This window comes from Triticum aestivum, chromosome 7D (assembly GCF_018294505.1).
Source record: "Triticum aestivum cultivar Chinese Spring chromosome 7D, IWGSC CS RefSeq v2.1, whole genome shotgun sequence".
In the NCBI taxonomy this organism is placed as follows: Eukaryota; Viridiplantae; Streptophyta; class Magnoliopsida; order Poales; family Poaceae; genus Triticum; species Triticum aestivum.
Genome location: NC_057814.1, coordinates 158,308,051 through 158,333,346, shown reverse-complemented (window position 1 = coordinate 158,333,346; position 25,296 = coordinate 158,308,051).

The following is a 25,296-nucleotide window of genomic DNA, read 5'->3' as shown; positions in this document are numbered from 1 at the left end:
CACAATAAAGGGGTTGTCAATCCCTTCACGGTCACTTACAAAAGTGAGATCTAATATATATGATAAGATAATATTTTTGGTATTTTTATGATAAAGATGCAAAGTAAAATAAAAGGCAATAAAAATAGCTAAGTGTTGGAAGATTAATATGATGGAAAATAGACCCGGGGGCGCATAGGTTTCACTAGTGGCTTCTGTCGAGAGAATAAGTATTACGGTGGGTAAAGAAATTACTGTTGAGCAATTGGCAGAATTGAGCATAGTTATGAGAATGTCTAGGTAGGATCATGTATATAGGCATCACGTCCGCGACAAGTAGACCGACTCTTGCCTGCATCTACTACTATTACTCCACACATCGACCGCTATCCAGCATGCATCTAGAGTATTAAGTTCAAAAGAATAGAGTAATGCTTTAAGTAAGATGACATGATGTAGAGGGATAAACTCATGCAATATGATATAAACCCCATCTTGTTATCCTCGATGACAACAATACAATACGTGCCTTGCTGCCCCTACTGTCACTGGGAAAGGACACCGCAAGATTGAACCCAAAGCTAAGCACTTCTCCCATTGCAAGAAAGATCAATCTAGTAGGCCAAACCAAACTGATAATTCGAAGAGACTTGCAAAGATAACCAATCATACATAAAAGAATTCAGAGAAGATTCAAATATTGTTCATAGATAAACTTGATCATAAACCCACAATTCATCGGTCTCAACAAACACACCGCAAAACAAGATTACATTGAATAGATCTCCACAAGAGAGGGGGAGAACATTGTATTGAGATCCAAAGAGAGAGAAGAAGCCATCTAGCTAATAACTATGGACCCGAAGGTCTGAGGTAAACTACTCACACATCATTGGAGAGGCTATGGTGTTGATGTAGAATCCCTCCGTGATCGATGCCCCCTCCGGCGGAGCTCCGGAAAAGGCCCCAAGATGGGATCTCATGGGTACAGAAGGTTGCGGCGGTGGAATTAGGTTTTTGGCTCCGTATCTGGTAGTTTGGGGGTACTTAGGTATATATAGGAGGAAGAAGTACGTCGGTGGAGCAACGTGGGCCCCACGAGGGTGGAGGGCGCGCCCAGGGGGTAGGCGCGCCCCCTACCTTGTGCCTTCCTGGTTGATGTCTTGACGTAGGATCCCAGTCCTGTGGATCACGTTCGTTTCGAAAATCACGTTCCCGAAGGTTTCATTCCGTTTGGACTCCGTTTTATATTCTTTTTCTGCGAAACTCTGAAATAGGCAAAAAACAGCAATTCTGGGCTGGGCCTCCGGTTAATAGGTTAGTCCCAAAAATAATATAAAAGTGTATAATAAAGCCCAATAATGTCCAAAACAGAATATAATACAGCATGGAACAATCAAAAATTATAGATACGTTGGAGACGTATCAGTAAGCTCCAAAGCATGAGCTGGTTCTGCTACACACATGTGAACACGCTGTCCAAGACAAGCATGACCATGTAGAAGTCTTACGATAAAACACTACCGGGTTCAGGTGGGGAACCAACATCGAGGATAACGATGTCCTAACATAAGTTATGATTCTTAAGAAGGGACTTCTTCTCCTTGAACAAGTCAATCAGTGGCTTGGTGTGCTAGGATACATATAGAATGAAGGTTGCAAGTCTCCAGACCAAAGAATACTTCGCACATATGCATGACTGACTTGGGATGATTCTAGAGGAAGCAAAAACAAACTTTCTCGAATTCACGGCGGCAACTTGCTTCAAATGCACATGAACTAGAGGAAGTCACTTCTTTCATCCAACATATTCTTCATGAACAGGCATGAAGATAATGCTTACAAAAGTTTCCAAAACTGGCTTAATGTTCAACACGAATCATGAAGAAGATAAAATGTTGCTGATGGGCTCAACAACAAATCATAAAGATTTCCATGAAGATGGAATTCCACAACTATGTGAACAAAGCAATAGCATTGATCAGAACAAAAGATATAATTGTGTATGCTCGAGGATCAACCATGAGTAAGACAACATTACAGACATCGTTGGTTCAGATTTGATTTGACGATAGCCCATACGCAAATCAAAGATTTGGTTAAGACAATAGGTCCAACAATTGATCACGAGGACCAATCAATGAAGATATCATCTTTCTTCAACACACATACACAAAAATATCCCTTCGGAACGAACTAAGTTAGGCAAAGCTTTTATCTTCCAACTCTCCAAGTTGTTGTTTGGCTCAACCAACTAGTCCAGGGTATCCGACACAGAATCTTGGAGAATGGGTGGCTTGATACGTCTCCGTCGTATCTACTTTTCCAAACACTTTTGCCCTTGTTTTGGACTCTAACTTGCATGATTTGAATGGAACTAACCCGGACTAACGATGTTTTCAACAGACTTTCCATGGTGTTATTTATGTGCAGAAACAAAAGTTCTCGAAATGACCTGAAACTCCACGGAACATCTATTTGGAAAATAAAAATACTGGAAGAAAAATCCACGTCAGGGAGCCCACACCCTGTCCACGAGGGTGGGGGGCGCGCTTGCCCCCCTGGGCGCGCCCCCTACCTCGTGGGCCCCCTGACGCTCCACCGACCTCAACTCCAACTCCATATATTCACTTTCGGGGAGAAAAAAAAATCAAAGAGAAGGATTCATCGCGTTTCACGATACGGAGCCGCCGCCAAGCCCTAAAACCTCTCGGGAGGGCTGATCTGGAGTCTGTTCGGGGCTCCGGAGAGGGGAATCCGTCGCCGTCGTCATCATCAACCATCCTCCATCACCAATTTCATGATGCTCACCGCCGTGCGTGAGTAATTCCATCGTAGGCTTGCTGGACGGTGATGGGTTGGATGAGATCTATCATGTAATCGAGTTAGTTTTGTTAGGGTTTGATCCCTAGTATCCACTATGTTCCGAGATTGATGTTGCTATGACTTTGCTATGCTTAATGCTTGTCACTAGGGCCCGAGTGCCATGATTTCAGATCTGAACCTATTATGTTTTCATGAATATATGTGAGTTCTTGATCCTATCTTGCAAGTCTATAGTCACCTGCTATGTGTTATGATCCGGCAACCGCGAAGTGACAATAATCGGGACCACTCCCGGTGATGACCATAGTTTGAGGAGTTCATGTACTCACTATGTGTTAATGCTTTGTTCCGGTACTCTATTAAAAGGAGGCCTTAATATCCCTTAGTTTCCATTAGGACCCCGCTGCCACGGGAGGGTAGGACAAAAGATGTCATGCAAGTTCTTTTCCATAAGCACGTATGACTATATTCGGAATACATGCCTACATTACATTGATGAATTGGAGCTAGTTCTGTGTCACCCTATGTTATGACTGTTACATGATGAACCGCATCCGGCATAATTCTCCATCACCGATCCAATGCCTACGAGCTTTTCACATATTGTTATTTGCTTATTTACTTTTCCGTTGCTACTGTTATAATCACTACAAAATACCAAAAATATTACTTTTGCTACCGTTACCGTTACTTCCATATTACTTTGCTACTAAATACTTTGCTGCAGATACTAAGTTATCCAGGTGTGGTTGAATTGACAACTCAACTGCTAATACTTGAGAATATTCTTTGGCTCCCCTTGTGTCGAATCAATAAATTTGGGTTGAATACTCTACCCTCGAAAACTATTGCGATCCCCTATACTTGTGGGTTATCATGGCTTACAAGAAACCAACTTGATCACGAGCTCAACATAACAGTCAGGGGACAACCTGATGATACTTCTGAGAAGATAATCGGAAAATCACGAACCATCGATACTTCTGAGAACAATCTTGCTCTTTAGGCAAGACGATATGATCAAAAGAGCAAGGAATTAACATAATCCAAACTCATTGTTCGAAGAGTGCACCAGGAAAATGGGCTAGGTAGCACAATCTATCTTAGAGTGATGATTCAATAACCAACATGCTAAGAATGAAATTATTGTCCTTTAACTACTAAGCAACACGGTTGCTAGTAGTATTGATTTCACACATCATAATTCACTTGTCGGTATTCCGGTTACAATAACACGGAGACCGAGGAATGAACGATGATGGCGAGAGGTATCACTGTATCAAGAGTTCATAGGAGGTGGTGCAATTCTCATGACATTTCTGGCATAAGGAGGCAACACTCCAAGGTAGAACAGAACAAAAGCTAGATTGACATTTTGATCTGCGGAATACAACTACTTTGACCCAATCCTGGATATGGATGAGGTACTGGAGTTTGTTTCTCCTAGTCATTCTGAATAGGATGGTTTGACGGACCATAAGAATAATAGGCATCGATGAACACGGATGCACAACTACTCCTGACTATCACTTGATAGACGAGGGTCAAAAAACAACTAAAGAGGGACAACTCAAAGGAACATACGATTTTCCGAGTTGTGGGTGCATAGATTAGCATGTCGAACGAGTTCAACATATTTCTTCCGGATAACCCATGCAGAAAGGTAGAACTGGCAGAGTCACAACATAGAATCAAGAACTCATCAAGAGCACTCTGGTTGTGATCTTTCGGTTCAACGAGGAACTTCTGCCATAAGTAGTTCATGGTATTAGGAAGAAAGAAATACCATGGACATCGAGGTCTATCGCATAGGTTACTAATATCCTAAAGGAACTAGCAAACACTATCAACGTGAAGTAAATAAAGCGAATCTTGGGTCAAGAACCCAGGAGTAGAATACCTACTACTACATGGCATCACAGGATGCTTTCGAGAATGACGGCCAAAATCATCACTTTGGGAACACTAATCATGGCTAGACTACTGGGTGGTTCTATAAGATACCCTAGTGTCATAATAATAGCTCCAACATATATGTCGAGGCAATGGAGTACCTCAGCACTCCGATTAGTGTGGTTAATCTGGCACAAAGGAACATCGGGAATGGAAAGAAGGGATTTGCAAATGCATCAGACTAGTTAGAAACATGGGATCACTCGGACAGCATAACAACTGTAAATGGTGGCATAACCACTTAGTATTACAATATCAAGGTTCTGAGGCCAGCTATGAACATATGGAAGTAGTAGAAACTGAACTGAGACTTGAATCCATCAATCTTATAAGTCTATGGATTAGTAACACGTCATCCTGATAGATAGATGAGAAGGCCTAGTTCTTAATCCCCGTAGAAAAGAAGAGGTTGACTCAGATCAGAAGGGCATAAGGTAAAGGAGTAAAAAGAGCCTTACGTTCCCTTCCACAATCAATTCCCCTATATAACTAAAGCATTTCTAGACTCGACTTCAACCAGTTTGGCTTGGTAATCCTACAGGCAGTCAGGCTCTGATACCAAAGCTGTCAGGACCCGATCCTAAGTCACACTAATCTAGCATGTAACACATCATATCACTTTGCGGCCTCACGCACGATATTCCCACGGGTGCCACCTTACCTGGCCCGGGACCGTTTGCGCATTTTGGCTTACATATATGATAGTGTCGCTAGCATCCATATGACAAAGAACCCGGGCCGACATGACTAGTCGTGAATCCAAAGTGGCACTAACTTATAGGGATAGGCATACATGACCCAGCAACGAACATGTCGGTCATCAACGTATGAACCCAAGTCGTAGCAAGCTACAAGGACTTAAAGGAACATCGCGTGACATTTCCCCGAAGGGACAGACACATGAATGAAGAATGACACATTCCAGCCATCCTAAGTGTTCCGGAGCAGTTGCAAGCTACCATGGCTCAGTGGAAGCACTAGGAGACATTTCCCGGTAAGAGAGGCTACCAAGAATAAACAACTAGGTTGTCGGATCCCACACATACCAAGCATTTCAATAACATACACACAATATGCCCGATATGTGAAAGTACAACATGGCATCATAACAAGACTCTACGACTCTAAGTATTAATTCATTAGGCTCCGAGGAGCCAGATATTACAAACATGGGTCTGATGACCCATCATTCAAGTCATACAAGCAACAAGCACATGCGGAAGCTTAACTTGTCTGAGTACAGACAACTACAAATGAAAAAAGGCTGAGAAGCCTGACTATATACAAGACCCTGCCAAGGGCACAAGATCGTAGCTGAGGTAACAAGCTAAACATCGAAGTCCACGCGGAACTAATAGTGAGACTGAAGTCTCTCTGCAAAAACATAAATTAAGCAAACGTGAGTACAAATGTACCCAGCAAGACTTACATTAGAACTATCTACATATGCATCAGTATCAACAAAGGGGGGTGGTGGAGTTTAACTGCAGCAAGCCAACTTTGACTCAGTGGCTATCCTGAACTACGTCTGCAAGTAACTCTTTTGAGGTGGCGCACACGAGTCCACATATTCACCAATCAATACACCACTATGGATCCGCTCCCTTCTCCCTACGAGAACGCCATCCATAGCACTCACGCTTATCTTGCGCATTTTAGAGTATCCACTTTCACTTGTCTATGAACTGTATAGGTAACCCAGAGGTCCATTACCGTGGACGCGGCTATTCGAATAGATCATTTATAACCCTGCAGGGGTGTACTTCTACACACACGCTCTCGCCACTTACCGCAATGTACACGTCATGTATCTCGGCAACCTTCAAGCGGAAGCCTTGCGAGGTTGTCGGCCACGACCTGACTAACCACAGAAGTCCCTAGTCCAGGTTTATCGCCTATTCAGGTTCCATCCGTAGGGAGTCCAGCCGAGGTTTCCACCACGGCCCCGAACGATGTGTGCAGGGTTCCCGAGACACCAAACGGGTGTCCCGGTACACCGTGCCACGTGCCTACCGCATCACAGCCCACCCCTCGGGTCAGCGTTGCGCACCGCCTCCAGCATACTACAAACATCAGAAACTACTTGCAACTCCTGGACAGAGGACATGGCGGTTATTAAGTCGAGAGAGTCAATTAAGGATCCCAATGTGTGGTAGTAGCTATTCATGGATCACAAACACAAAACTCAGTTCCTGAGGACGGCTTCAATGAGACAACCCACCATGTACTCCTACATGGCCTCTCACCGCTACCTCTACCAAATCATGTCCACACACTTAGCTCTCAACAGTAAGACATGTTCACCACATTCCAATTCATCCCTGATGAATCAGACCTGGCTCAACTCTAAGCAGTAGCAGGCATGACAACAAGCATGAATGAGTAGGCACATCAGGGCTCAAACAACTCCTACTCATGCTAGTGGGTTTCATCTATTTACTGTGGCAATGACAAGTCATGCAGAGGAAAGGGGTTCAACAACCGCAACAGGTAACAGTTGAAGTGTTGTTGTCCTAATGCAGTAAAAGAGAGCAGAAGCGAGAGAGTGGGATTGTATCGGAATGAACAAGGGGGTTTTGCTTTCCTGGCACTTCTGAAGATAGTATAGTTCTTCATCGGTGTAATCGATCTCATCGTCGGAACCACGTGTACTGAGAGGGGACAAATACTGGCAACAGAGAAGGAACACAATCAATGCAATGCAACAATATGATGCATGATCATTACATGGCAATATGCTGTGGTTTGAGCTAATGCAACTAGCAACAATTTAAATGAAGTTGGTTTGAATCCAAGATTCAAATTCAAACTCCATATGTGGATATGCAAATGCCATTTATTTGATTTGTCCTAAACAGAAGCCATAAGTTGTTCTAACATGCATGGAAATAGTACAGATGGATAGATTGGATTTTTCTGATAATTTTTCATATATAAATTATATCATTTGGAGCTACGTTGATTTTATATGATTTTTAGAAGTTTTGGCTGAAATAAATAAATCATTTATGATTTATTTAAAATCCCAGAAAAGATTTACTACGTCAGGATGACGTCGGTGTGATCTCAGCTAGTCAACAGACGTGGTCCAGGTCAAACCTGACAAGTGGGACCCACTGGTCAGTGACCTAGTGCTGCCTATGGTCACATACATGTGGGGTTGGGTCAACAGACACGTCAGCATAGTCAAAGGTGACACATGGGCCCACTACAATTAGATTAACCTTAATCTATTTTAATTAGCCGGTTAGTTAGGCGGTGGGGCCCGGCTGTCAGCATCTAAGCTTGGGCTAAACACAGTAATTAGACTAGTCTAATCTGCCCACGTCACCGGATTAATTCCGACTATAACCGGAGCGCGGCGGCGATGCCCGTCCGGCCAACTACGGTGTCGGCTGGGCACGTTCGAAAGCGTGCGATGCGGCGCATCTAATGGTGGTCGCAGTGTATGCTGGGACGGCATGCAACAGCGGTGGCGACGAGCTGGGCGGCAACTGGAGCTTGGGCGTCGGTGGTTTTGCTGCTGTAGCGGGCGAACGGATCCACTAACGAGGCATTACGAGGTGCAGTGAGTGTGTTAGGCACTAGCGTGTGACCAAATGGTCACTGGAGTGACGCCGGCGTCGAGCTCGTGCGGCGGTGAGTTTCGGCCTTGGCGGAACGGTGGCTAGAGGACGAGAAAGACGCGGCAAAGAGAGGGGAAGTGCGGCGGAGCTCACTGGGAGGTCGTTGAGAAGCTCAGCGTGCTTGGGGATGGCTCGGAGGCGAAGAAACCACGACGGTGATCTCGGGTGCCAAACGAGCAAGACGAGGGCGAAGGCCGCACCACAGGGCGTCCGGGCTCGTGCAGCTTGGTGGAGAGGAAGAAGACGTCGACGCGAACCTCGCGGACGGGTCGAGGGAGCACGACAACGGCGGTGAGCGCGCGGACGGCGAGCGGCGGCTGCGCTCGGGTGGGTGCACGCGAGAGGGACACAGGAGGGGATGAGCACGGGGGGAGGAGTGAGAGGGCCCGGGGATGCGTGGCGTCTCCAGCCAGCTTCACGCGGTTGGCGGCAAGCAGGAGGAGGCGTGGCGCCTCGCGCGTGCGTGCGCTGTCCCGCCTCTGCCTACTCGCAGAGGTTAGGGAGGACTGGCACTAGGCCAGGTGGGTTGGGCCAGCACAGGTGAGGCCCAGGTGGGTTTCTCTCTCTCTCTCCTTTATTTTGTTTCGGTTTTCTATTTTATTCCTCTATTTTGAATTAGTAAAAATACTAATTCATTTCCAAAATTCCTGAAATAACTTGTGGGCACATTTTAATTATTTCCAACAGCCCTCAAATCATTTCAGAATAATTTGAGCATCTAAAATATTTATAGAATTTAAATGCCCCAATTCAAATACAATATGAATTAATTCAAAAATCCAGAATGTCCTAGGAATATGTGCACCATTTTTGGCAGAGGTTTTTAGCCAATTCAAAAATGATGAACTTTTCCAAAGGCATCTTGGGTTAATTGAAAATGTTTTTATTTGAACCTATCTGAATTCATTTGGTGCTAGGGTTTGAACATCCCCAATTCAAATTCTTTTGAATTTGAACATGATGCATGGATGCTCACAGATGCAACTAACTATAAGCAAATCTAGGGTTGTGACACTTTTGCCATGTTATAATGACATAAATACGTATGGACCAACATGTCAGCTCTCGCTCTATCTCACTGCAATAAAGTGTGGGGCCTACTTGATTCCAACAGTGTTCTTATTTTCAAGTAAAATTATTCGCTTTGGTTACTCCAGACAAGTGGGGCCACACTTATCATTGTGAGATAGAGAGAACCGACATGTGGGTCTAGGCTTATTTTTTTCACGTCAAACATCTAACGAAACGATGGCATTTTTTAGATATCTAATGGCATTTTTGAGCAAACATCTAACGAAACGATGGCATTTTTAGATATCTAATGGCATTTTTAGCAAGCATCTCATGGATCGATGGCATTTTTGAGTAGTTGTAATTTCTAATGGCAAAACTGAGTAGTGAGACACAACTAGTGGCATAAATGATAAAAACCCATTTTTTAAAACCTTTGTGATAGTCTAGGTTGTGCAAGTTTGGTTTACACGTTCATCGAAGTCTTGAAGGATTGTTGAGGTGCAAAAAGAAGAGCCAGAGTCAATGACTTAGAAGATCTTCAATGCAACATTTAATTCCAGTGGTCTTTGTTGTTCATGTGTGTTAGTTTATTAAATATAACATCATTTGATTAGTTAAATTTGATCAACTTCTCAAAATAGTATTCTGGAATTTCAGTACACGATAATTTCCTGTAGTGTATGAAAATACTTTGAATCCGGGCATGAGACAATTGTATTTCTGTAGATTGGTTTCCTACAACCTAATTTCTCAAAAACATGTAAAAATGGTTTATACATAGATTTTTATGGTGACCTTATTTTCATCTCATATGTTATCTTCCAACGGATAGTGAGATTGGTGGCCCTTGATGAAACAAAACCAACTTAGCTCAAATAAAACTAAATATGTTTGAAAATCGAGAAAAAATAGAAGGGGGGAGAGACATAGATAAGATAAACAATCAGTTGGAACACATTTTTCGAGGATCAAGTTGATAAGACAAATTTACATTCTAGGGCAATAAAAGACATGCTCCTTGATCTAAAGACCAAAAGGTACATTGCCCCTAAACTTTTTACTCACTTGCTTTTGCCTGGATGGTTGTAAAATACACTAAACCTAATATATTCTTGCATCACATAATCACGACTCTTTTTTAAAAGAGTGGTAGAGTCTAGGTTTGGATGCATGGCGATAAAACTATCATGTCACTACGGGACATGCTCTCTCACACACAGCTTTGCCCACGGGAGACATGTGCAAGAAGCTAAGTCATAAAGAACTAAATGTATGCCTTTAGGCCGCCACAGAGGCAGAGGCGTGTTGCTCGGTATGGTCGTCTACCGAACATGGGTTAACCACTATCGCCGATGAACAGAAACTCAGGGTCGCCACCAGCAAGTAGGGCCGTACCTCAGAAATCCGGGCCCCGGTGCGAAATCACAATTTAGGCCCCATTTACAGGCCAAAAGAAAATAGTTATTACTCTAAAATATTAATCTATCGTGTACTCTTAGAATCGTGCCTATGTATAAAAGACATCTCAAAAAATTATAATGCCAGCCGGATGAATAAATTCATGAAAGAGCGGCAAATTAACTTAAGAACAGGGTGTACAAAACAAAAAGGGACAAATAACCTACGATTCTTGATTGTTGACGGATGCACACCATGAAGAAACGATGGCGCATAGGACTCTGATTGCTCTGCACCTCGACCAAGAGAAAGAAAAGAAAGTCTGGTTGCTCTGCTCTCGAGGGATTAAACTTTGAAAGAGAGAACACAGAAGTAATACAAATCCACCCAATTCATAGCCATCAATGGCTCTGTTTCCAAAAAAATGTGAATCCACTGGAGAAGAATCAAGGGAGGAGCCAAGGAGATGAAGGATTTGCGTACGCAGACTGCTTCGAGTCCTGTGAAGGTGAGGCCGTGACATGACTGGGCTGTGGGCTCACGTCAGCAAGTTGGGCCATGACTTGCTTAGTCTCTTATTAATACCTGATTAGTAGCAATAACGTAGTACTACTTTAAAAAGTTGGCGCCCCAAGATTTTGGGGGGCCCTGTGCAGCTGCTCGTGTGGCACCTGCCCACAGACAGGCCTGCCAGCAAGGTCGTGGAGCGGCAGCACCAAAGCCCTCCAGAAAACCCTTCCACATGGGATTTTGAGGAGGAAATTGTTCTTGGCACCGATGAACCTGGATTGTAACCATCTCCAAACACCCCTATGAAGGGCAGAAGATGTCGAGAGGAACCTAAACCGCTGGCTCTCCACATGACGGGATTCCTCCAAATCCCAAAACTCTTGAAGGGGCCTCCGAGGTTGAGGAGGAGCTGGAGGGGATCCCGCCTCTCACATCATGAAAAGTTGTCCTCTTTCCGGTGTAGAGGAGATAAGAGGAAACCATCACCGGGCATAGATGAGGGGAACACCTAATATTAGGCAAGAACACACATGTCCTTCCCTAATCAACATTCTTCAACTTCTAGACGACCTGAATTAAAACCATATCTGAAGCATACACCAAGAACCACCGGATTCTCAAGATGAGAGGAAACAGCACTAGTTAAGAGGGAACCAACAAGAGGCTCAGGTGTTTTATTAGAACAACTATAACTACAAGAAAGAGGAAGAACAACCAACATAGGTTCCTTCTCCTCTTCTGGCGAAAAGCCACGGGGGAGAAAATTGAATCAGACCCAACACACATTAAGATGGAAGGTTATTGAAAGGGAGAGATGTAGACCTGGTCGGAAAAGACCTTTGTCAAGGATGGCTATATCTACCACTCCGAACCAGGAGATGCACGGGACACGCCAAATACTCCAACTGACGAGCTCCACCCCACACGCACATACATAATTCATTTTTTCTTCGTCTTGCACCACACCTTGCACGCGGCCTCCATGAAAAGGCTACCTCTTTGAAGAAGACTAAATATGAGATCCAAAGTGCATTCCCCAATTCCAAGCTTCCATCAGAGTTTGTAACACAAGCATAAACATCAATTAAATTAGAGGAGCTAGATGGAGGGGTTGCCAAAAGTTTTTTGTGAGTTGTTTGAAGCTTCCCATAAGACAAAGTGAGTTTATTACCCAAAATCGATGATGATTTTGATGACCTTGGACGCATTTTATAGGTACAAGAATCCTCCTGAGTTTCACGTGAACTACTTCAAGCTCGTCTCTTGAATCTTTTAAAAACGGCTTGCATGTATTTTGTGTGACTTTTTCTTTTCACTGAGAAGATCACTTTCGATTGTCATTTTTATCTTTCCCTTGACGGATCTCATTGTTGAGATGCATCACATTTTCCTATTATTCTATTAGGTGGTCCTCTTGTTTTTACGCAATTCTTGAAGAGACACAAGTCCAGCTAGAAGACCTTGGAAGAGTCCAAGAGCAATCCCATTAAGAGATCTCATGAATTTTAAGGTTTCAAGATCATGTTCAAACATTTCATCACCATTATCTCCATTAATAGGTACTTTCACATGATATAGGAGATGGTGGGACAAAACAAGATAATGTACCTTCCTCTTTCTTCCCGTGAGGCAAATGGGGTTATTATCCCCATCCTTGTATTATACAAAATTGAATAAGGATGTCGACTTGGATGGTGTGCATACGTAGCCCGACAATTCCAACTTCTTCAAGGGAGTCAATGGTGTTGAAGTTCTACTCTTTCCCAACAAAAGCTTCATCTTACTTGTAATTGTAATGTTTGTTATCGCTTTATGGTGACTTCTTATTAATCCTCATCTCATCCTTCTATTGTTTCATGTCCTTCTTCTCTTTAGCACAATCCGTGATGAATCGACTGGATCACCAGAACTGTAGTAATTCCTCTTTTGCGTTTTCCTAATCCTATAAGAGTAGGTTCTACTCCTTGACTCTTCTTTTGTACATCGTCTTGGCCATCACCTCAATTCCTCGTTGGAATATCTTGCCTTATCATTCTATTGACCATCTTCATCACTTTGACTCTAGGGCGTAAGGGTCAAGCAAGTTTATCCTGTTAAAAACAATGATCGTAAGGGTGCTAACTCAAACTCAATTTAAAATGATAAAGAGTCAGTCAAAGTATTAACACTGGCTACTAAAGGCAAAGAGATGAAGCAATTAATTGCTGAAAATCAAAGTGACAAACACAGGGAAAAAGAAGTAGAAAGTGCATAACCTCAAGGACAAATTATAATTGCTTAACCAAATCACAAGCGGGGCTCCCACTTGGCCTATCAAGCTGGCAAAAGAGAAGTTACAAAGGCTTAGTGCACAAGAACTCGGAAAGAAGAACATGACATAGACTCCCAAAGGAAGAAATTAAGGTAAAAAGGATATGCAAGCTTCTGTTGCAAAGAGTGCAACGAAAGTGAAGAAATAGAAGTGAAGGAAATATGCCCTAGAGGCAATAATAAAGTTGTTATTTTACATTTCCTTATTCACGATAAAGGTTTATTATTGATGCTAGAATTGTATTGATCGGAAAATAAATACATGTGTGAATACATAAACAAATATTGTGTCCCTATTGAGCCTCTACTGGAGTAGCTCGTTGATCAAAGATGGTTAAGGTTTCCTAACCATAGACATGAGTTGTCATTTGATAATGGGATCGCGTCATTAGGAGAATGATGTGATGGACAAGACCCATCTATTAGCTTAGCATATGATCGTTCAGTTTATTGCTACTGCTTTCTTAATGTCAAATACATGCTCCTTAGACTGTACCATGAGATCATGCAACTCCTGGATACCGGAGGAATACCTTGTGTTCTATCAAACGTCACAACGTAACTGGGTGATCATAAAGATGCTCTACAGGTATCTCCGAAGGTGTCTGTTGAGTTGGCGTGAATCGAGATTGGGATTTGTCACTCCGTGTATCGGAGAGCTATCTCTGGGCCCTCTCGGTAATACACATCACAAGAAGCTTGCAAGCAAAGTGACTAAGGAGTTAGTTGCAAGATGTTGTATTACAGAACGAGTAAAGAGACTTGCCGGCAACGAGATTGAACTAGGCATAGAGATAAGGACGATCGAGTCTCGGGCAAGTAACATACCGATAGACAAAGGGAATTACGTACGTTGTCATAACGGTTCGACTGATAAAGATCCTCGTAGAATATGTAGGAGCCAATATGGACATCCAGGTTCTGCTATTGGTTATTGACCAGAGAGGTGTCTCGGTCATGTCTACATAGTTCTCGAACCCGTAGGGTCCGCACGCTTAACGTTCGTTGACGATATAGTGTTATATGAGTTATATGTTTTGGTGACTGAATGTTTTTCGAAGTCCCGGATGAGATCACGAACATGACGAAGAGTCTCTACATGGTTGGGAGGTAAAGATTGATATATAGGATGATGGTATTTGGACACCGGAAGTGTTTCGGGACGTCCTGGGAAGGAATCGGGTCACCAGAAGGGGTTTCGGGCATCCCCTGTAGCGACCAGACCTCAGACGGTCAAGTCTCTGTGCGTCAGTGTCATCCCTGGATCAGTAATGCTGACACACACAGTACTCGAAGGAATTATAACAGAGTAGCAATCACACACTTATTACATCGAATGTCTCCAAAAGAGAACTTATTACAATAAATATAGCTTAAGGCCATCTAATAACGATAACAGCGGAAGGCTTGGAAGATAAGTGAGTCCATCAACTCCAACGGCATCACTGAGTATAGAACCACGACTTAAGGCACCTTACTCGTCGTCTGAAAAGTCTGCAACATGAAACGTTGCAGCCCGAAAACGGGTCAGCACATGGAATATGCTGGCAATGTAACACATAGAGAGTAATGAACAGAATAGTGCTATACTACATGCATATATGGCTGGTAGAAGGCTCTATGGTTACAGTTTTGCGAAAAGCCAAATTTTGCCTACTACAAAGGAATAAATTTTATTTAACTATCATGGTGGTTGTTAAACATTGAGAATGGTTGACAGCATTCTCAATCCCAATTAAGTATCATCATCAAAACCCAACAAAATTAATTAAAGTAACATGATGAGATTCACATGAAAATCCAGATACTAGATACTCAACTTGTCCATAATCGGGGACACGGCTAACCATGATTAGATTGTACATTCTGCAGAGGTTTGCGCACTTTTCCCCACAAGACTCGATCTCCTCCGTTGGGATTCTCGCACTTCATGGTGTTTGAGAAACGGATGACCGAGACACAGTCTTTCATAAGCGTTAACTCTCTACTCCGGGTAGACAGTACCACCTACATCCCCTACATCTGCTAGTCTACCTCTTCAAGAGCTCACACAACCTACTCAACTATGCTAGAGCCCATAATAACTTGTGGCTGCACACGGAATTTTCTAGCATGAATAATCTCATGATCCCTTTGAGCCTGGGTGGCGGTCCAAAAGAAAAACAGGCAATCCTGGAATACCCAGGTACCTCAATCCACCCAGATGTGTGTTTTAGTTGCCACCTTAAGTTTTAACCATTAATTAACAATCTCACATCTGTCATGGTAACACTCAAACCCAATCCACGTCTACTAGCATAGCATAACAATATAAGCAAACGTAGAAGTAACTCCCAAGGGTTTGATAATAAACAGGGTAATAGGTACTACCTCATCTACTTCCCAGAAGCCACAATTTAATTAGATCCTAATCATGCAATGTTTGAGGGTTGATCTAATGCAATAAAACTGGGTAGTCAAATAGGTATGATCAAAGTGTTACTTGCCTTGCTGATGATCCGGGAAACCTAGTGATTCGAAGTAGCAAGCGGCGCACTCTGGGTACTCTATCGCAAACAAACAAGCATACAATAAGTACTTATCTAATGCACAGGTAAAACTCAAATAAGCGATTTAACCAGAAAGTTCAACTTAAGAACTCCGGTTTGCAAAAAGAATCAAATCAAACGAAGCAACAAAAATCAAACGACAAAAGAAACAAGCTTCGTTTACTAATCTGGACCTAAGTCAAATTTTACCGAAGCAAAAACTTGTTTGAGTTGGTTAAACTGAAAGAGGGCTTCGAGACGAAACTCTAGGCGCTTGAATTGCCTGATTCCGATAAACGAGCGAAAAGAAAAACGAAGACGAAGAACAGATCGGAAATCGCGATCTGGAATAATCGCAGAAAATCCGAGAAAAAGAAAACTGACGAACAGTTTAACGAACGGACGTTCGTTAACTGTAACTAAACGAAGAACGCGTTCGTTAAAACGAACGAACGGGCGAACGCTCGCTAAATAAGAAAACCGAAACAAAACGAATCCGATAAAAAAACATAGGGTTTACAAAAAAACAAACCGGGTTTTTTTAAAAAAACCGGACCGGGCGGCGGGCGGCAGTGTACCTCCGGCGAGGCGCTCCGGCGGGGCGGGGCAGCTCCGGCGGGGTGGCGAGGGGGTGGCGGGGCTCCGGCGGGGTGGCGAGGGGGCGGCGGGGCTGCGGGGCTCCGGCGGCGGCGGCTGGCGGCGCGAAGGCGGCGGCTGCTGCGGCGCGGGGCAGGGCGAGTCGAGGTGGCGGGGTGAGGGGGGCGGCGCTATTTAAGAGGGGGTGGCGGCTTGGAGGAGGGGGCAAGGCGGCGGGGAGGAGTCCCGGTCGGACTTGGCGTGCGGCGGCGGGGCGGCTGCGGTCTCCGCGCGGGAGCTGGGCCGGCTCGGCTGGGCTTCGGCCCAGTTGGGCGCGCGGGGTTTTTTTTAAAAACAATTCCGCTGAAACTAAAAAAAATTCTAGAAAATAAAATAGAATTCTAGAAAATGCCAGAATAAATTTTCACCGTCTAAATAAAATATTTAGAACGAGATGAACATTTTCTTGGCCCTAAATGCAATTTTGAAAAACGTGCAATTTTTCTAAATTCAAATAAAATAGCCAAAAACACCAAATAAAATAAAATATGATTTTTTTATTAAATCCTCAATATTTCTTATTTTTGGGAAAGTCATTTTATTCCCTCTCTCTTATTTTTATAAATGAAATAATTGAAGATAAAATAAATAAAATCAAATGATCCTATTTTCAAAATTCGAGAAAACTCAAATATGAAAATAACGAAATCCCCAACTCTCTCCGTGGGTCCTTGAGTTGCGTAGAATTTCTAGGATCAACAAAAATGCAAATAAAATATGATATGCAATGATGCTCTAATGTATAACATTCCAAATTGAAAATTTGGGATGTTACACCCCCCACCCACAGCAAGTTATGGGCCTTATGGGCCAAAGGAGGGGACAGACCAACCCACAAGGGGGCTGGTACGCCCCTTCCCTTGTTTGGCCAGCCCTAGGGAAGGAAAAGGGGGAGGGCTAGCCCCTCCTACCTTTCCCTCTCATGGGAGAAAGGAAACGGGGGCGCCACCCTCCCCTGCCATTGCTCGCACTCCAAATAAGGAAAGGGAGGGGGCGCGGCTTGGGAGGGACCCCAAGTAGGATTCGTCCTACTTGGGGACCTCCTTTGGCTGCTCCTCCCTCCCTCCCACCTATATATATGTGGGTGGGGGCGCCTAGCACAAAACAGACAATTGGCTAGCCGTGTGCGGCGCTCCCCTCCATCGTTTACACCCCCGGTTATATTTTCGTAGTGCTTAGGCGAAGCCCTGCGGAGATCAACCGTCACCACGCCGTCGTTCTGTCGGAACTCATCTACTACCTTGCCGTTGAAAGGATCGATAGAGTTGACTAGAGGGGGGCTGAATAGGCAACTAACAATTTTTAGCTTTTCTTTACCAAATTATACTTTGCATCAAAGTAGGTTGTCTAGATATGCAACTAGGTGAGCAACCTATATGATGCAACAACAACAAGCACACAAGTAAGCAAGGGATACAACACAATATAAGCTTGCACAAGTAAAGGTAAGAGATAACCAAAAGTGGAGCCGGTGGAGACGAGGATGTGTTTGTTGGGGAACGTAGTAATTTCAAAAAAAATCCTACGCACACGCAAGATCATGGTGATGCATAGCAAAGAGAGGGGAGAGTGTTTTCCACGTACCCTCATAGACCGTAAGCGGAAGCATTATGACAACGCGGTCCATGTAGTCGTACGTCTTCATGATCGACCGATCCTAGTACCGAAAGTACGGCACCTCCATGATCTGCACACGGTTGGCTCGGTGACGTCCCACGAACTCACGATCCAGCAGAGTGTCGAGGGAGAGCTTCATCAGCACGACAGTGTGATGACAGTGATGATGAAGCTACCGGCGCAGGGCTTCGCCTAAGCACTTCAACGATATGACCGAGGTGGATTATGGTGGAGGGGACACCGCACACGGCTAAGAGATCAATGATCAACTTGTGTATCTATGGGGTGCCCCCTAGCCACGTATATAAAGGATGGAGGGAGGAGGAGGCCGGCCCTCATAGGGCATGCCCAAAGTGTGGAGTCCTACTAGGACTCCCTAGTCCTAGTAGGATTCCACCTCCCACATGGAATAGGAAAAAGAGAAGGGAGAAGGAGAAGGAAGGAAAGGGGCGCCCCTTTCTCTAGTCCAATTCAGACCAGTCCATGGGGAAGGGGCGCGACCACCCTTGAGGCCTTTCTCTCCTTTCCCGTATGGCCCATTAAGGCCCAATACGAATTCCCGTAACTCTGCAGTACTCCGAAAAATACCAGAATCACTCGGAACCTTTCCGATGTCCGAATATAGCCTTCCAATATATCGATCTTTACGTCTCGACCATTTAGAGACTCCTCGTCATGTCCACGATCTCATCCGGGACTCCAAACAAACTTCGGTCATTCCAATCACGTAACTCATAATACAGATCGTCACAGAACGTTAAGCGTGTGGACCCTACGGGTTCGAGAACTATGTAGACATGACCGAGACTCATCTCTGGTCAATAACCAATAGCGGAACCTGGATGCTCATATAGGTTTCTACATATTCTACGAAGATCTTTATCGGTCAAACCGCATAACAACATAAATTGTTCCCTTTGTCATCGGTATGTTACTTGCCCATGATTCGATCATCGGTATCTCAATACCTAGTTCAATCTCGTTACTGGCAAGTCTCTTTACTTGTTCCGTAATGCATCATCCCACAACTAACTCATTAGTCACATTTCATGCAAGGCTTATAGTGATGTGCATTACCGAGAGGGCCCAGAGATACCTCTTCGACAATCGGAGTGACAAATCCTAATCTCGATCTATGCCAACTCAACAAATACCATCGGAGACACATGTAGAGCACCTTTATAATCACCCAGTTACATTGTGATGTTTGGTAGCACACGAAGTGTTCCTCCGGTATCCAGGAGGTTCATAATCTCATAGTCATAGGAACATGTATAAGTCATGAAGAAAGTAATAGCAATATACTAAACGATCAAGTGCTATGCTAACGGAATGGGTCAAGTCAATCACATCATTCTCTAATGATGTGATCCCGTTAATCAAATGACAACTCATGTCTATGGCTAGGAAACTTAACCATCTTTGATTCAACGAGCTAGTCAAGTAGAGGCATACTAGTGACACTCTATTTGTCTATGTATCCACACATGTGCTAAGTTTCTGGTTAATACAATTCTAGCATGAATAATAAACATTTATCATGATATAAGGAAATATAAAGAACCACTTTATTATTGCCTCTAGGGCATATTTCCTTTAGTCTCCCACTTGCACTAGAGTCAATGATCTAGTTCACATCTCCATGTGATTTAACACCAATAGTTCACATCACCATGTGATTAACACCCATAGTTCACATCACCATGTGACCAACACTCAAAGGGTTTACTAGAGTCAGTAATCTAGTTCACATTGCCATGTGATTAACACTCAGAGAGTACTAAGGTGTGATCATGTTTTGCTTGTGAGAGAAGTTTAGTCAACGGGTCAGTCAAATTCAGATCCGTATGTATTTTGCAAATTTCTATGTCTACAATGCTCTGCACGGAGCTACTTTAGCTAATTGCTCCCACTTTCAATATGTATCCAGATTGAGACTTAGAGTCATCCGGATCAGTGTCAAAGCTTGCATCGACGTAAATCTTTACGATGAACTTTTTGTCACTTCCATAACCGAGAAACATGTCCTTATTCCACTAAGGATAATTTTGACCGTTGTCCAGTGATCCACTCCTGGATCACTATTGTACCCTCTTGCCAAACTCATGGTGAGGTTCACAATAGGTCTGGTACACAGCATGGCATACTTTATTTAACCTATGACTGAAGCATAGGGAATGACTTTTATTCTCTTTCTATTTTCTGCTGTGGTCAGGTTTTGAGTCTTACTCAACTTTACACCTTGCAACACAGGAAAGAAATCCTTCTTTGACTGTTCCATTTTGAACTATTTCAAAATCTTGTCAAGGTATGTACTTATTGAAAAAACTTATCAAGCATCTTTGATCTATCTTTGTAGATCTTAATGCTCAATATGTAAGCAGCTTCACCGAGGTCTTTCTTTGAAAAAATCCTTTCAAACGCTCCTTTATGCTTTGCAGAAAAATTCTACATTATTTCCGATCAACATTATGTCATTCACATATACTTATCAGAAATGTTGTAGTGCTCCCACTCACTTTCTTGTAAATACAGGCTTCATCGCAAGTCTGTATAAAACTATATGCTTTGATCAACTCATCAAAGCGTATATTCCAACTCTGAGATGCTTTGCACCAGTCCATGGATGGATCGCTGGAGCTTGCACATTTTGTTAGCACCTTTAGCATCGACAAAACCTTCTGGTTGCATCATATACAACTCTTCTTTAATAAATCCATTAAGGAATGTAGTTTTGACATCCATTTGCCAGATTTCATAAAATGTGGCAATTTGCTAACATGATTCGGACAGACTTAAGCATCGCTACGAGTGAGAAAATCTTATCGTAGTCAACACCTTGGACTTTGTGAAAAAAAACCTTTTTCGACAAGTCTAGCTTTGTAGATAGTAACACTACTATCAGCGTCCGTCTTCCTCTTGAAGATCCATTTATTTTCTGTGGCTTGCCGATCATCGGGCAAGTCAACCAAAGTCCACACTTTGTTCTCATACATGGATCCCATCTCAGATTTCATGGCCTCAAGCCATTTCGCGGAATCTGGGCTCATCATCGCTTCCTCATAATTCATAGGTTTGTCATGGCCAAGTAACATGACCTCCTGCTACCTCATGAGCATGCATTGGTTTTCCCTTGAAGAGGAAAGGGTGATGCAGCAAAGTAGCGTAAGTATTTCCCTCAGTTTTTGAGAACCAAGGTATCAATCCAGTAGGAGACTACACGCAAGTCCCTCGTACCTGCGCAAACAATCAAGAACCTTGCAACCAACGCGATAAAGGGATTGTCAATCCCTTCACGACCACTTGCAAAAGTGAGATCTGATAGAGATAATACATAAATATTTTTGGTACTTTTGTTGTATAGATTGAAAAGTAAAGATTGCAAAATAAACGACGACGGAAATAGCTAGTTTACGGGAGATTAATATAATGGAAGATAGACCCGGGGGCCATAGGTTTCACTAGTGGCTTCTCTCAAGATAGCATAATTTACGGTGGGTGAACAAATTACCGTCGAGCAATTGATAGAAAAGCGCATAGTTATGAGAATATCTAGGCATGATCATGTATATAGGCATCATGTCCGTGACAAGTAGACTGAAACGATTCTGCATCTACTACTATTACTCCACACATCGACCGCTATCCAGCATGCATCTAGAGTATTAAGTTCATAAGAACAGAGTAATGCATTAGGCAAGATGGCATGGTGTAGAGGGATAAACTCAAGCAATATGATATAAACCCCATCTTTTTATCCTCGATGGCAACAATACAATACGTGCCTTGCTGCCGCTGCTGTCACTGGGAAAGGACACCGCAAGATTGAACCCAAAGCTAAGCACTTCTCCCATTGCAAGAAAGATCAATCTAGTAGGCCAAACCAAACTGGTAATTCGAAGAGACTTGCAAAGATATTTAAATCATACATAAAAGAATTCAGAGAAGAATCAAATATTGTTCATAGATAATCTTGATCATAAACCCACAATTCATCGGATCTCGACAAACACACCGCAAAAAGAATTACATCGAATAGATCTCCAAGAGAATCGAGGAGAACTTTGTATTGAGATCCAAAGAGAGAGAAGAAGCCATCTAGCTAATAACTATGGACCCGAAGGTCTGTGGTAAACTACTCACACATCATCGGAGAGGCTATGGTGTTGATGTAGAAGCCCTCCGTGATTGATTCCCCTCCGGCGGAGCACCGGAGAAGGCCCCAAGATGGGATCTCACGGGTACAGAAGGTTGCGGCGGTGGAAATAGGGTTTTGTGGTGCTCCTGGATGTTTACAGGGTATATGAGTATATATAGGCGAAGGAAGTAGGTCGGTGGAGCTGTGAGGGGCCCACGAGGGTCGGGGGCACGCCCACCCCCCTGGGGCGTGCCCTCCTGCCTCGTGGCTTCCTCGCTGCTTCCTTGACGTCCACTCTAAGTCTCCTGGATTGCGTTTGTTCCAAAAACAATCCTCACGAAGGTTTCATTCCGTTTGGACTCCGTTTGATATTCCTTTTCTGCGAAACACTGAAATAGGCAAAAAAACAACAATTTGCACTGGGCCTTCGGTTAATAGGTTAGTCCCAAAAATAATATAAAAGTGCATAGTAAAGCCCATTAAACATCCAAAACAGATAATATAATAGCATGGAACAATAAAAAATTATAGATATGTTGGAGACGTATCAAGCATCCCCAAGCTTAATTCCTGCTCGTCCTCGAGTAGGTAAATGATAAAAATAGAATTTTTGATGTGGAATGCTACCTAACATAATTCTTAATGTAATTTTATTTAATGTGGCATGAATGTTCAGATCCAAAAGATTCAAGATAAAAGTTCAATATTGACATAAAAATAGTAATACTTCAAGCATACTAGCCAAGCAATTATGTCTTATCAAAATAACATAGCCGAAGAAAGCTCATCCCTACAAAATCATATAGTTTGGCCATGCTTCATTTTCGTCACACAAAATGCTCCCATTATGCATAACCCCGATGAAAAGCCGAGCAATTGGTTCATACTATTTAACGCGCTTCAGCCTTTTCAACCCTTATGCATTACATGAGCGCAAGCCATGGATATAGCACTATAGGTGGAATAGCATATGATGATAGGGGTTATGAGAGGAGACAAAAAAGGAGAAAGTCTCACATTGACGCGGCTAATCAACGGGCTATGGAGATGCCCATCAATTGATGTCAATGCGAGGAGTAGGGATTGCCATGCAACGGATGCACTAGAGCTATAAGTGTATGAAAGCTCAAACTGAAAACTCAGTGGGTGTGCATCCAACTTGCTTGCTCACGAAGACCTAGGGCATTTGGGGAAGCCCATTGTTGGAATATACAAGCCAAGTTCTATAATAAAAAATTCCCACTAGTATATGAAACTGACAAAACAAGAGACTCTCTATCATGAAGATCATGGTGCTATTTTGAAGCACAAGTGTGGAAAAAGGATAGTAGCATTGTCCCTTCTCTCTTTTTCTCTCTTTTTTTAGTTGGGCTTCTTTGGCCTCTTTTTTATTTGGGCTTCTTTGGCCTCTTTTATTTATTTCCTCACATGGGACAATGCCCTAATAATGATAATCATCACACTTTTATTTACTCATAACTCAATATTACAACTCGATACTAAGAACAAAAATATGACTCTATGTGATTGCCTCCGGCGGTGTACCAGGATATGGGATGAATCAAGAGCGACATGTATGCAAAAATTATGAAAGTGGCTTTGCCACAAATACGATGTCAACTACATGATCATGCAAAGCAATGTGACAATGATGGAGCGTGTCATAATAAACGGAACGGTGGAAAGTTGCATGGCAATATATCTCGGAATGGCTATGGAAATGCCATAATAGGTAGGTATGGTGGCTGTTTTGAGGAAGATATAAGGAGGCTTATGTGTGATAGAGCGTATCGTATAACGGGGTTTGGATGCACTGGCGAAGTTTGCACCAACTCTCAAGGTGAGAAAGGGCAATGCACGGTACCGTAGAGGCTAGCAGATTGCGGAAATTTAAGGGTGCGTATGATCCATGGACTCACATTAGTCATAAAGAACTCATATACTTATTGCAAAAGTTTATTAGCCCTCGAAGCAAAGTACTACTACGCATGCCCCTAGAGGGATAGATTGGTAGGAAAAGACCATCGCTCGTCCCCGACCACCACTCATAAGGAAAGCACTCAAAGAACACCCCATGCTTCAAATTTGTCACACAACGTTTACCATACATGCATGCTACGGGACTTGCCAACTTTAACACAAGTATTTCTCAATTTCACAATTACCCAACTAGAATGACTCTAACATTACCACCTTTATATCTCAAAACTATTATCAAGTATCAAATTTATCATAGTTTTTAATGCACTCTATATGAAAGTTTTTATCATACCCATCTTGAATGCCTATCGTATTAGGACTAATTTTATAGCCAAAGAAAATTACCATGCTGTTCTAAAAAACTCTCAAAATAATATAAGTGAAGCATGAGAGATCAATAATTTCTATAAAATAAAACCACCACCGTGCTCTAAAAGTTATAAGTGACGCACTAGAGCAAAATTATCTAGCTCAAAAGATATAAGTGAAGCACATAGAGTATTCTAATAAATTCCGATTCATGTGTGTCTCTCCCAAAAGGTGTGTACAGCAAGGATGATTGTGGTAAACTAAAAATCAAAGACTCAAATCATACAAGACGCTCCAAGCAAAGCACATATCATGTGGTGAATAAAAATATAGCCTCAAGTAAAGTTACCGATAGACGAAGACGAAAGAGGGGATGCCTTCCGGGGCATCCCCAAGCTTAGGCTTTTGGTTGTCCTTGAATTTTACCTGGGGTGCCTTGGGTTCCTTGGGCATCCCCAAGCTTAGGCTCTTG